This window comes from Podarcis cretensis (genome assembly GCF_951804945.1).
Source record: "Podarcis cretensis genome assembly, chromosome: 7".
NCBI classification, from domain to species: domain Eukaryota; kingdom Metazoa; phylum Chordata; class Lepidosauria; order Squamata; family Lacertidae; genus Podarcis; species Podarcis cretensis.
In genome coordinates this window covers 29,202,965-29,217,532 of record NC_137176.1, presented here as the reverse complement: position 1 = coordinate 29,217,532, position 14,568 = coordinate 29,202,965, and the positions used below count along the sequence as shown (strand labels likewise).

The 14,568-nt window shown below is 44.2% G+C and overlaps 1 long non-coding RNA gene across 1 annotated transcript; it reads right to left on the bottom strand.

The window, feature by feature from the left end:
* Positions 1-1,333: 1,333 nt before the first annotated feature.
* On the bottom strand, positions 1,334-5,665 carry LOC307220933. Its single transcript, XR_013841157.1, has 4 exons — positions 5,388-5,665; positions 5,194-5,295; positions 2,378-2,595; positions 1,334-1,949 (listed from the first exon to the last, which is right to left on the bottom strand). It is a non-coding gene; the product is annotated as an uncharacterized lncRNA (long non-coding RNA).
* Between the last annotated feature and the right edge of the window lie 8,903 nt (positions 5,666-14,568).

The following is a 14,568-nucleotide window of genomic DNA, read 5'->3' as shown; positions in this document are numbered from 1 at the left end:
TGATGATGATGATGATGATGATGATGATGATGCTGAAGGATGTACCAGTAGATGGGAAGCCTAAGGAAGGCTCTGAGTGGTAAAAAAAAAGTAAGGGGGAGTAGAAAATTTGCACATCTCCCACATGGTAGGTTGGTAGCAGGAAAGATACTCAAGTTCACCCTTTGAACATAGCACCAAAGCATAAAAAGTAGGAAACTTCAGCTGGTTCACAAAGGAGACGCCAGCTTATTGGTGAGTGAGAGTTCATGGAAGTGCTTTGCTCATTTCCAGGTGCTGATTTTGACAAGTGTTGGCCAACCCTAGCAATGCTTGAGGAATTATTTGTGAATTCTCATACAAAAGGATAAATACGCATCTGCTCCTGAGGGTCCCCCAACTCTTTGGAGCAGATCTTGAAGGTGTGTGAGGGGGTCGTAGGCAAGAGGAGAAGAGAAGGATGGTCTGTGGAAGTCTGCTGCATGAGTGGAACAGCAGTGTTGGAAACGATCCACATTTAAAAAAAAAAAAAATGAGAAGCAGGTTAAGGTACCTGGCCTTAATTTCTCCACCATGTAAGCAGCAAACATGTTGGATGGTCTCACATATTGTAGTCACTTCCAACGTAACCTCATTGCACCCACATTTTCCTGTGGTTTTTTAGCCCCCTTCTTCCCATGAATGGTGGCCTTTGAATTGCATCTCTCCCTTTTCAGGTTCTCCACGAGGATTCTACCATGCACATAAACCAACACAGATTGACATGGTGTTACTTTTCACCATGTGATAACAATCTATTATGATAAAAAAATTGCAGTGTTGCAATGGGAATATTTATAAACTGCAGGAGTTCCCCCCAATTTTCAGTCTTCACTAAGACAAAGAGGAGACATGAGAACAATTTGAAGCCTCACCCACATGCTGTGTGTTTCATTAAATCACTTCATTGCCAAAATATGTTTTAAGAAACCTCAGGTTAACGATAGGCCCAGGCTTGCCTATTTCCCATAAAATAGCACTTTGCTAGATAGGATCATGCATGGAGTGGCATAATGTATGGAATTATACTACTCATTGCATTACAGCAGGAGTACAGTCAGGGAAGGGCAGAATGTGTACTTATTTCTCTAGCCAGTCTTTCCCTTTTCCAAATTATACTCCAGGCAGCTTTTCTCCTCACAGGATACTCCATAGAAGTTTGTGCACCTCTCTCTCTTTCAAGCCAAGAGAAGCAACTTCTCCCCACAATGAGGCATATACCAACTCCCTGGACTCACCCAATCAACATTTTTCAACTAGCTTTAATTTTTTTAAAATAATTTTTATTTGATTTTACAAACAAAATTATGACAAACCAAATGCATATCCATATACAGAGATTCCTCTGAATCTCACGACTTCCCCCCACCCCCTCCGTAGGTCTTATTCTCAACATTTATAACTGCATATTATTCCATAATCTATATTATCCATGGTATTTGTTACATTACAAGTGAAAGTAAAACCCTGCTAATGTTCCCATCTGCTTGCAGTGGTCTCCTAAATAACTTATAAATTTTCCCATTATTTTTTAAAAGTTTTTGTCTTCTTGGTTCCCGAGTTTTCCAGTCAGCTTTGCCATTTCAGCACAGTCCATCAGCTTAACCTTTCATTCCTCTCTGGTAGGGACTTTATCTTCTTTCCATCTCTTTTTCAAGTAACTTTAAGATTCAAACTGGCTAAGGGTTGAGAAAGCAAGCAGCAGTCCACACTCATTCAAGCACTTCATCTACTGTACATCCTCAGCCCTCAGTAAAACAACATGGCCAGATGGAGCTCTGGATGCCTCAGCTGAAACTGAGCCAACTGTGACATCAAACTCAGAGTGAAAACAAGTGACTTTATCCTCCAAAGGCAAATTTTTCACAGTGGGCCTCAGCTGATACTCCTGGCTGTGACCCTTGACCACTCTGAAGAGCTCTTCTGGACAGCTACAAAAGTAGTAAAGACATAAGCTTACTTATGTATACCTGAAGGAGCGTCTCCACCTCCATCATTCATCCCGGACACTGAGGTCCAGCACTGAGGGCCTTCTGGCTGTTCCCTCGCTGCGAGAAGTGAGGTTACAGGGAACCAGGCAGAGGGCCTTCTCAGTAGTGGTGCCTGCCCTGTGGAACGCCCTCCCAGCAGATGTCAAGGCAATAAACAACTATTTTACTTTTAAAAGACAACTGAAGGTGGCCCTGTTTAGGGAAGTTTTTAATGTCTGATGCTGTGTTGTTTTTAATATTCAATTGGAAGCCACCCAGAGTGGCTGGGGAAACCCAGCCAGATGGGTGGGGTATAAATAATAAATTATTATTACCGGTATATTATTATTATCATTACTACCCCTGCCACGGGGTAGTGTATTTATTACCTTGTACCACTTGCACACTAGCTGGCTTCATTGTCAATCACTCCTGGGAACACAGAGGACCTCCTGGGAACACAGTCTCCTCTGCACTGGAGAGCCATCTTGAAGCACTCACATCAGTGGTCCTTCCCATCTTACCATTCTGTAGCAAGACCAGGCACTTGATAGGAGCACTAGCCATGCCAACTGGAAAATCCCTCAGAGGAAGTCTGGGCCTGGATCTAGACACATCAAAGAAACATTTCATTTTAAAGTATTGTAAATTTAAACAGGGAAAACAGATAGAGAAAAACGGGACTCCACATCGCCATTTGGTGGGTCACAATGTTATAACGCACATACACAGCGTATAAATCACCTTTTCTTTATCAGTCGAGCTGAGCCCTGGGATACCTTGCTTTAATCTATTCTGCAACCATGGAATCCACTTTGGTTTATTTTGATTGTGTGTGTTCCTTTTTGTCCTGATGCCCCTCCTCTTTCCTTTTCTTTCCTTAAAAAAGCCCCATCTTTTCCATTTCAACGTGGTTATAGCACTGCTAATGCAGCACATCTCAGGCCAGGATGTGACGTGACCTCCTTGCAGGTCATGACCCACTAGCTGGAGACAAATGATATAAATTTAGCATCTTGTCTAGCGCTGCAAGAAATGAGTATTACCGAAGAAGAGAACTACCGAAGAAGGCAGGCATAATATGCTCCCTATCCCGGTGATATAGAACAGTCAAGTAGCAAAATTAGCAGGAATGGTCTTCTTGCTCAAATATTGCTGATGCTCACAAGAGAGATTCAGGTTGCAATTGGATCCATCTCTATAGCAGTCCAATATGCTGTTATAATTCCAGGGTTTTTTTACTGCAGAGAATGAATCGAAGTAGTTGCATGACAACAAAAGTTTGAATGTAAACCAGGCATTTGTAGATACCTTCATTCATTCCCTCCCCCCCCCTCTCTCTCTGTGTGTTTGTGTGCATTGCTGTTGTTCAAAAAAGCACCAACTTCATGAATATAATTTGGACCTGCTCAGAGATTTGGCCTCATAAGAATGAGGCCCTCGGACCCTTGTAATACAGCATACCCTCCTTACATTTGTCCGATGAAAATAGGGATGTCCCATTCCATAATGATATTTTTGCTATTTATACCCCACACATCTTACTGGGTTGCCTCAGCCACTCTGTGCAGCTCCTAACATGTATAAAAACATAATAAAACATTAAATATTAATAAAAAATGAATTCCCTATACAGGATTGTGTTCAGATGGCTCTGGGGTCAGATAACTCCATACCCTCCAACATTTCTCCAATGAAAAGTAGGACATTATGGGATCAAATCAGAAAGCGGAATGGCTTCCCTAAATCAGGGATATCCCTGGAAAATAGGGACACTTGGAGGGTCTGATACAGGATGAAGGTATTCTTTGGTAACACTTTCAAGCATTATGTTAATAGTTTATCATTACAACCATAAACACAACATTATAAGCTCTAGAGGCCTGTAGCCAATTCTATGGCAGGTAAATGCTAAAGCATACATCCCTTCTCGCCCATCTGCCAGCAACAGACACAATATATGCCCAGTCTCTCTTTCTCTCCCATCTTTTTCTAGCACACAATACCACACTGGTTCCCTTTGGACTGCAAATGTCTCAGGATGTGGCGATTCAATCATTCTAGGCTCAAAAACATACCAGCATGCATACGTGTTTATGTGTCAGGATAAAAAAAATTGTTTAGAAATGCATAGAAATATTTGCGGCTATATAAATATGGATTTAAATATGAATTTTCATTTGGATTTTTAACCCACAGATTAATGCAGAAAAATGCAGGTGCAGATCTCTCACTTTGTTGTGAGCCTCTAATACTGGGTGTCAGACCTTTAAGACCTTGAAGTGGGCGGTACTCAGATCCAGGGGGCAGAATACTGCACTTCAACCCCATCCAAGCTATGGGCTTCATAAATTGTCTTGGATAAGGTGGCAGCTGAGCCTCCATTTTTCCCATCTGTGAAATGGAAATGATGGCACTAGTAAGTGCAAATTAAATTGCCAGAGCAAGCTAAGTATGAAAATAAGGAGGAGATAATCCCAGATGAGGAAGAGATCATTAAAGAGGTTCATTCATTCGGAATGAACACATAGGAAAGTGACCCTGATCAGAAATCAGGGCCATTTTTCCTTCCCCAGTTGCTGTCAAGTAGGAATTCCAGGTGCAAAAAAACCCCAGGGCATATCATTTCCAGAGCTCAGGTGCCCTAGGAAAACTTTGTTTCCCATGGTCTGGGAGCCTGGTACTGCAGCACCAGGAAGGGAGGGTGACGAGTTCCGCCATCCCTGTTTACGATCCAAAACAGACAATAATTTTCAGGGTATACGGTGCTCATTTTTGGAGCAAAGCATAGCACAAGGCTGGACAATTTTGCAATCAAAACCAGGTAATTGCAGTGGCATCACTAGTCTCTATCTGTGGGTACGTCCGTCTGTCACCTCTGTCTGTAACTAATCTCTTTCTGTTTGGTGTGTTTGTCTGTCTCTTCACCACCTCTCCCATCTTCCCTTGCCAGCTGCCCTCTCTCACACAGGCTGCTTTTTCACGTCTCTCTGACGCTGTCACCCATCTTTCTCTCATGGCTTTCTCACCTGTGTCACTCAACTCCCTTACCCCTTCCCTGACGCACGTGCTTCTTGTCGACATTTTTTCCTCGCCATGAGTGAAATGCAAGATAAGGAAGCAGAACGTTGGAATCCATAAATAAAGCCAAGGAAACACAAATAAAAAGAATTGCGTAATACCCGAGTACAAGATGTGCACATACCTGTGAGGAACATGATGTACATCTGCGTGTGGGATCAGATATATGTCTCTTTTTAAAGCTCAGGAGTGGCAGCCTCTTTCAAAGCTCAGTTCTACACAGATCCTGTAAAGCAAGAATTGTCTTAGACTCTCCTATACAAGTTCGCAAAGAACAGGTTAAAGCAGCACCAAAGACGAAGAGAAAAAATGCTTTACCTTTACCCCATGGCTTGTAACCAACCACAGAAATGGATAAACAGGATCCCATCGAATAGACTCGACATGAACCAAAGTAATTACAGAGTTGGTGCTCTCTTTGCTAAACACTGAGTAGTGAGTTTATGAAGCAATAAAATGATTGCACCTAGTTAGAACTGGGAAGACTCGTTGATTCCCTTCATATGGCATCAGGGACATGTGGTTTTGCGGCCGGCGTGCTTTTGCTTGACCCAAAGCCAACTTCAAGGAAGCCATCGGATGAGACTGCCAGTCACAACAATTGTTTCCAATGACTCAACAATTCCACAGCAGAATCTTTTCAAGCTGTTTGCAACATGGAAACAACAAAAAAGGAAAGGGAGAGGACCACATAGCTCAATAATGGAAGCCACTTGGTACAATGCTACTATCAACTACCATCTAATTTGGGGGTTGCCTAATAGTAATAATAATAATAATAATAATAATAATAATAGTACCCAACCCACTTGACTGCTTTGCCCCAGCCACACTGGGCGGCTTCCAGCCCAGTGGCGTAGCGTAGGGGGTGCAGGGGGGGCAGCCGCACCGGGCGCAACATTTGGGGGGGCGCACTCGCAGCTCTCTGCCCCTACCTGGCTCACTCACTCTCTCTCACTGCAGTGCTGGCTGTGCAAATCCGATCCGAGCTGCCGGGTCGCCACTGTGGAGGGGGAGGGTGCCAGGCGTGCGTTGCGGTGCGGAGCGGAGAGAGAGCGAGGGAGGGACTATCTGGGGGAGGGACAGTGCAGCGGCCGCCCAGCGCTGCGCTGAGCGCGGGAGAGAACCACACCCGACCAGCTCAGGCAGCAGCAAGAAGAAGCTGGCAGCGGCGGCAGGTTAGGGGTTAGGAGCGCAAATTACTTGCTTTGCCCCGGGTTAGGGGGTGCAAATTACTTGCCTTGCCCCGGGTTAGGGGGCGCAAATTACTTGCCTTGCCCCGGGTGCTGACAACCCACGCTACGCCACTGTTCCAGCCTATACAAAAAACACAATAAAACATTAAACATTAAAAACCTCTCTATACAGGGCTGCCTTCAGATGTCTTCTAAAGATTATATAGTTACGTATCTCCTTGACATCTGATGGGAGGGCATTCCACAGGGTGGGAGCCACTACTGAGAAGGCGCTGTATAATAATCTCTGTGTGAATCTTGGATTCGTATAGAGTTTCTCTATACAGTTCTTTTGTTCAGCATCCTAACATTCAACATACAGTAAAAAAAAACTTCACATTCATACCATTGCCTTACAAAACATTGATTTGAATCATCCATTTTGCAAATAGTGAAAACTATAGATTTCCACCTGCAGCTGATCACACTCCCCCACCCCCAATAATAACATAACCCTTTCCAATCCCTGCTGCTCCCACCATGCCCTTGGGACCCCAGCATAATTCCCTTGACCTACTGGTGGGCTAAACAGCTGGACCAGGACAGAAAATGTAGAAATGCTGAAGGAATTTGATATTGGCAAGATCAGGACATAATATCATGAATAACGTGAAGAATATGATTAAATAAAATAAAAATAAATTGAAACAAAAAACTTGCAGATCAGAACCACAGTGGTACCTCGGGTTACAGGCGCTTCAGGTTACAGACACTTCAGGTTACATATGCTTCAGGTTACAGACGCTTCAGGTTACAGACTCTGCTATCCCAGAAATAGTACCTCAAGTTAAGAACTTTGCTTCAGGATGAGAACAGAAATCGTGTGGCGGTGGTGCAGCAACAGCGGGAGGCCCCATTAGCTAAAGTGGTGTCTCAGGTTAAGAACAGTTTCAGGTTAAGAACAGACCTCCAGAACGAATTAAGTTCTTAACCCGAGGTACCACTGTATGGGATTTTCCATTTCTCCAAATGTTGTGACGCAGTTCTCTGTAATCCAAATGTATCCTAATATGAATTTCAAGAGAGAGAGAAAATGTACATTTAAATATATATATTCAACTGTTATGGGTTTCCTATCAGATTTCTGTAAGTAGAACTATCAGTGTAGGCTTCCCTAATGACAGGGTAGCCAATGTAGTGCCCTGCAGATGCTCTTGGACTAAAACTCCCATCAGCCTAGTCAGTAGGGCCAGTGGTCAGGGATGATGGGAGTTGGAGTCCATCAGCATCTGAATGGTATCGGAATATCTGGCCAGTGTCTTAAGACTTGACAAGAGTGTTGATAGTCCTTGCTGTTTTGCTGATGGGGACTAAGAAAGCTAAATAAAAGTCAGAAAATATTACTCATTCAGAGTTTCATTAGTCAGGGGACAAGGGCAAGGTGTAAATAGCAATATACTGCCATACACTGATAAACACTGTATGTGAAAATATCAGTTGACTGCAATGTGAGCCAGAGCAAGAGACTAAGTTTGGATTTGTTGGCAGCTGGCTAAACAACAGACAGCATGACAACTTGAGATTGCTCCATATTTATGCACTCAGTTCTGTAAGATTTCTTTTCATGCCACCACTCCTTTCTTAATAATTGTGCTGTACATCTTATCATCTGCCTTCAACAGTGCCTGGCAGTCTGTCTCTCTTTGTTATATCTCACCTGTAGATCAACATGCTTTTAAGCTCACCATGTTTCCACCAGTACATATCCACCTCTTACGGATTATAGGCAATGGTCACCACCTTGCATGTTGGAGATTTTTTTTTTAAAAAAAAGTGGTCTCCACTCTCATTGGCTTGTAGGCATTTTAGTCCTACTCTGAGTGGACCCAAAAAAATAATGAACATAGTTAATACCAGTCTATTACTTTCAGTGGGTTGAGTCTCATGCTCTCCCATGTTATCATACACGAGGGCAAATGAGTTTCTAATATCCATTTATCACATTAAAGATTGTTACTTTAGGGAGGCAGGGAAAGCCAACGTTGTGGAAAGGCTGGTAGGCTGCAAATGTATTGGCAGGAGAACCAGATTGGTTCCATCTGAGCTCTGAGCTCTGCCTCCCCTTTGCCCCTCCCCTTCCTGGTATACAACAGCACCCCACCTGCTGGGAAGCTGGCATAGCAGCTCTGCCCCACCAGGCAATCGGCTTTCGCCCGCCTGGCACCAGGGACTGCTATGTGTGAGCAAATGCATTTGGAATGGCAGTCTCAGCCATTTAAATGCGGCTTTCATTGCTGAGTTTCTGGCATCCAAATGGGATAATTTGTGTGAGTTCCATGTTGCTCAGAGTTTCCATTAGTAGTTAAAGATGCTCTACATGCCAGATTTCTTTTGCCTTGAGCCAGTTGCTGTATGGAACTGCAAAGAAGAAAAAATTGTTTGGAGTTTATGATTGCCGTAATGCCATAAAACTTGAGCAACGGCACATCTACCTGGCTTGGTCCACCCGAGGAGAATTTCTGTTGCTGATTCCATAGCTGAATGGTGTGCGCCGTCATTAAATTTCACCAGGGAATGTCTTCTATAACCACACACTGGCACACAAATGTCAGCTGTGGGTATTTTGCCACTGGTACTTCTGCGACTTAGCAATAATTCATATGAGCGCATACTGATGTGCTGGAAGTATTTTAAGTTAAAACACTTTGGGTGATGAATAATTATTTAAAAAGAAGATATCAAATCCAGTGTGGCATCTACAAAATTGCACAGGTAAAAAAACAACAATCCCTCAATGTGTGCGCAACTACTTACTATAATAATAATAATTTATTATTTCTACCCCACCAATCTGGCTGGGTTTCCCCAGCCGCTCTGGGCGGCTTCCAACATAAGGTTACATCAGTCGTTAAAAACTTCCCTAAACAGGGCTGCCTTCAGATGTCTTCTAAATGTCATATAGTTGTTTATTTCTTTGACATCTGATGAGAGGGCATTCCACCGGGCGGGTGCCACTACCGAGAAGGCCCTCTGCCTGGTTCCCTGTAACTTCGCTTCTTGCAGTGAGGGAACCTCCAGAAGGCCCTCAGCGCTGGACCTCAGTGTCCAGGTTGGACGATGGGGGTGGAGACGCTCCTTCAGGTATATAGCACCAACACTTTGAATTGTGCTCGGAAATGTACTGGGAGCCAAAGCAGATCTCTCAGGACTATACTGCAGTCATTCAAACAATTTTGCTGTGCTCGATTACTTTAGAAGACTGATGTGAACTAAAAGCTGTAACTGTACCGTCACTAAGACTTTTTATTATATGCAGTATCCCCTGTTATCGGAGTAGGTTTCTGTTACGTTTCCAAGCAAGGACACATTCGGCAGTCAGTTGATTATTTTTCTCCCGAGAAGGAGAGAAAAGTGCCTCTTGTTTGCTGCCATTCACTGAGTCCCCTGGAGACACGGTGTTATGGTCAGGCACACATCTCAGAAAGCTTCTTCAGCAGTATTGCAATGGCATTTGAATTCTTACAAAACTATGCAATTCAAGGAAAAGCCAAGCTGCTGGCAAAAGTAATAAGCCAGCACTCCACACCTGATTAAGCAGCATTGTTTCTTAGCCCAACAACAAACCAGGTTTTCCCTGTTGCTAGACACACTGCGGAGCACCAGAAGTGCAAAAAGCAGGTGTCCCCAGCATGGAAAAATGGATGTAGCTGTGCATGTGTGTGCAATCATTCAACATGGTGGTCCTGATGGTGCCGTCACAATGTATCAAGTTCCAATGTATCAAATACAAGGTGACAATCTGCCAGCGGTCTACCCAACTTACAATCTAGTTTACATTGTTTAGTTGCTGAACAAAGTTCTGGGCGTATGAATGTTTAAAAAACGGCTACTCCTTGCACCCTCACACATGGTCTTTTGGATAGTCTGCCCATAGCATGATCTACTTCTGATTGGGAGTGGACTGATCTATCCATCTCAGTCAAGTGTGGCAACTCCAGGGGGCAGAGGTGTCATCAGCTCCCTCAATACAGTCATACCTCAGATTACAGATGCTTCAGGTTGTGTTTTTTCAGGTTACGGACGCGCCGATCCCTGGAAGTACCAGAAGGGGTTACTTCCGGGTTTCAGCGGTTGTGCATGCACAGAAGCACCTAATCGCAACCCGCGCATGCACAGACGTGGCACTGTGGGTTGCAAACGCTGCGGGTTGAGAACATGCCTCCCGCACGGATCACGTTCGCAACCCAAGTGCCCAGTGCATTCCTTAGCAGGAGTCTCAGCACTCTGAATATTGAGAGGGCAGAGGAAGCCCAACCACCAAGCCGAGCGCAGTGCAGCATCAACAGAAGGCTGTGCCCGCCTGTGCAGTGTCAGGAGACACTGTGGGGACCAGCGCAGCCTAGTGCGAGGTTGCACACAACCTGCACAGCAACTCGAGACACCACACAGACTGTTGCAGCCTTCCACTAGACCACACCGGTCTGGCCTGCATGCCACTGGAAGATGTGTCACAGATGTGCAACAAGCGCCGGCCTCGCCAATCTTGGGGTCAACTCGGTGTCTGCAATCTCAGTTCTCTTGTTTTCTCGGTTTCACAATTTGTAATTCAGTTCTCCGCACTTCTGCCGCCATTTGGGTGTGCGTGTGATTAAAACTGGTCAGCATCTTGGTACAAAGCACATTTTTGCATGCCTTTCTGAGTAAGGTACATATTCTTGCAAGTCATTTCCTCATACATTTTTGTAGGTGTGTTATTTTCACTACGGTTTTTTTTAATGCTCATTTCCCCAAAAGATATGCATTTTTTCTCGACATAATTTGCTTGGAGAACAGCACCACAAAATTTGGAGAAGTGCAAATTTTGAAGGGTGCCTGTATTTCGGTATGCATATTGATTCAGAAAATGCAAATTTGGCAGGTCCCTCTTTAAATCAAATTTCTACCCCACCACTAGCCACCCACATCCAACTCCAGCCTGATTGGTTTAACATAATGTTTTATGATGCTTTTGGGGGTTTTCTTTGTTGATTTTATCCTTATATCTTGTACTCTGCTTGCTTCTTTTATATATATAAAAGTATAGATCAGTGTTTCCCAAACGTGGGTCTCCAGCTGTTTTTGAACTACAAATCCCATCATCCCTGACCACTGGTTTTGCTAGTGAGGGATGATGAGAGCTGTAGTCTAAAAACAGCTGGAGACCCCAGTTTGGGAAACTCTGGTGTAGATAATAAATTTGTAAATGAATGGAATAAAAAAAATTAGCGAGAGGTGCCAGGGATTGCAGCTGAGCCACAACATATGTGCTCTATTACTGAGCTACGATATGAACTTCTCTGTGAGGTGAGTTAGCCACCAGGGCTTTGAAATTCAAAGCCTAGCAGGTGAGCTTGCCTAAAATATCTAGCAAAACCTTGGACAAGTGTGTGATTTCCCAAAGTTCATATGATATGCCTCAAATTTCTTAGCGCACACGTGAGCTGGGAAAACTCTGAACTCAATGTCCTTCAAGGAAAGGACTAGAGTGGTTTTCCAGTGCTCCTCTCTGCCAAGATGACCGTGATAAATATTGTTCCCAGAGGATAAGGAAGCAGGGGGAATTGAGCTCCAGAAATTTGTTGTCTGTCCTTTGCCATGTTGAACGACAACAAATGATATTAAGTCTCCAAAACTTAAGCGGAGGAGAAAAATCACCAGGGCATAAAGTAAGAAACATAATGAGTAAACAAGTCGTCATTCATTTACAGTCAAGCAAACCTAGCAAAATTCCTCTACTGCCAGGAGAGGCCAAGCAAGCTGTTTAGTACAGCATGTTTTCCTTCTTCTTCCTGAATCAGAGCAGGGCTATTTAAATCCCAAAGGGGCTGAAAATGTAAATAAGGTAAAGTGAGCCTTTAAATGATCAGTGCACACATTGCTGTACCTACAGCATTTTGGGTTGCTATGCTGACTCAAAGCAGCTGCCAGTTCCCCCTGCAATTTCCAGCGACTTGCTAACTGATCTGCAAGTCCCCAAAGTGCGTTATCTTTAATGTGCCTCTGATTTTGCTACAAGCTTGGTATTTATAGCATCTTTATTTATTTACAGCTAATTAAGCTGTAAAAATAAATTCTGATTTTTTAAAAAAAGCTTTTAAAAAAGGTACATGCAAAACTATTATTGATGAGTTAAGAAATTCCCGGCAAAGAGCACACATTTTCATGTTTTGCAACATGTAAACAAAGCTCCCCAGCCCCACATTATTATATCTAATTAGACTTGGAAATCTGTGACAATCATAATTATTCGTTTGCACAAATAGCTTACAGTGTGTCTCGTTTTTGTTTTTGTTTTTGAATTCCCCGTTAAAGCGAAAGATGGCAAACGTGAGGAGGGGGTTGGAAAGAGATTATAAATGCTGAATGAAACTGTGCTACATGTACAGTTTTTGTTTTTGCAGGGCTAATCAGCCATTGCTGCAGAGATGAAAAATAATTTAACAGCGACGTATCATATACTTGGCAGGTGGCAATCTATCCAGAATTTCATCATGAAAATGAAAGGCATCATTTTCTGTGTGTGTATGCTACTTCCCTTCCAAAAAAAATACTACAAAAATCTTGAATGTGTTTCCTCTGCTAGTAAAAATGTCAATTTTCAAAACGACAAAGAAGAGTCTGCCACCACCATCATGAGCATAGCTGTCAACTTTTCCCTTTTCTTGCGAGGAATCCTATTCGGAATAAGGGAATAAGGGAAATGTTGACAGCTATGATCATGAGCAGAGGTTCTACCCTATGAAACAGGGCTCCCTTTCAATGCAAAAATACATGGAGCTTCATACTTGGGCAAAACTTCAACTCATAGCAGCATCTGTTGCCGATGGGCCTGTTGAATTGGAGCCACTCCCGTATCTAAAATTTATGTCACCCAAGGCTGTATTTCAGATCTTTCTCATATCTCAGGGAGTCGAGTGTGGGTGGGTGGCATCGATTCAGGCTCCTCTTTGCATGCCCACACAAAAGAATATGTTTATGCTGTTGAAAGCTCCTCAGGTGAATGAGATAAGGGAAGGTCAGGGAAAGGAGTCGGAAATCCATGGAGTCTGCTGGCTGCAAGAAAATAAAGCATGTACAGTGGTACCTCAGGTTAAGAACTTAATTCGTTCCAGAGGTCCGTTCTTAACCTGTAATTGTTCTTAACCTGAAGCACCACTTTAGCTAATGGGGCCTCCCGCGGCCGCCGGGCCGCCAGAGCACGATTTCTGTTCTCATCCTGAAGCAAAGTTCTTAACCCGAGGTACAATTTCTGGGTTAGTGGAGTCTGTAACCTGAAGCGTATGTAACCTGAAGCGTATGTAACCCAAGGTACCACTGTAGAAGGTTATCCAAGTGAGGAAATGCAAAATAGGCTGCAACCAGACTGGAGGGTAAGAAATGGAAGCTGAAATGGGAAGGATTGGCATCTGGTAAAGGTAGGGCTCAGGGGCGCCAGCTCCTTGGGCCAAGCCCCTTTTGGCCACCCACTTTTTGGGGTAGGGGCTGCCCCCCCCCATCCAAAAAACATGGAGGCGAAACATGGAGCCAAGCATGGCATGGCTCCAATGGTTGGCTCCTTTTCCTTCTCCTCCTGCCCTCGAGGGAGGGAAAGGAGAGTTGAAGCAGCCTCACTGGTGGGGAGGAGGCGAAGGAGGAGCCACCCGCCATTGAAGCTACACAGCTGCTGCATTCGGCTCTGCCCCAGGCTCCTCCCAACACCGGGGCATTGATGTCATGTGTGATGTCATGTGCGTGACGTTGGCCTTTGCAAGGTGGCACCTCTGGTAAGTGTAATTTTCCTGCCCCAAATGCCTGGAATCACCTCTGAGAGGCAAAACCCAGGACCACTTGGAGGACTACAGAAGATGCTGAGGAATCACAGGCAGATACGTGCGATTAGAGAGGTGAGAGTCTGTGGGCATTTTGCAAAGAATCTGAGGGCATCTCAGTCACAGCTCTATGACTGCATGCTGCTTGATGGGTCCTCAGAAAGAAAGGCACTCCTAAGGGTTGCTGCATGGTTAAGCTGGCCCTGGGGCCGAAGCCTGGGGGAAGTGGATATTTCCCCTAGGCCTAGAGGAGACTGGATCACAGTCAAGACCCATTATCGGAGGCAAGGACAGGATGCATGCTTGGGGGTCATGCATGAAGATGTTTCTGCAAACTTTTTTCTCTGGACCTCCATGGGATGTCCAGGTATTATAACAGTTTGTGAGATTCCCAAGAGTAAATCAGAAAGCAGTGTTGGAATGGAACGTTCTGGACTGTGAGCTGCTGGGCCAAGCTGTCTTCTAAAAACGAAAACA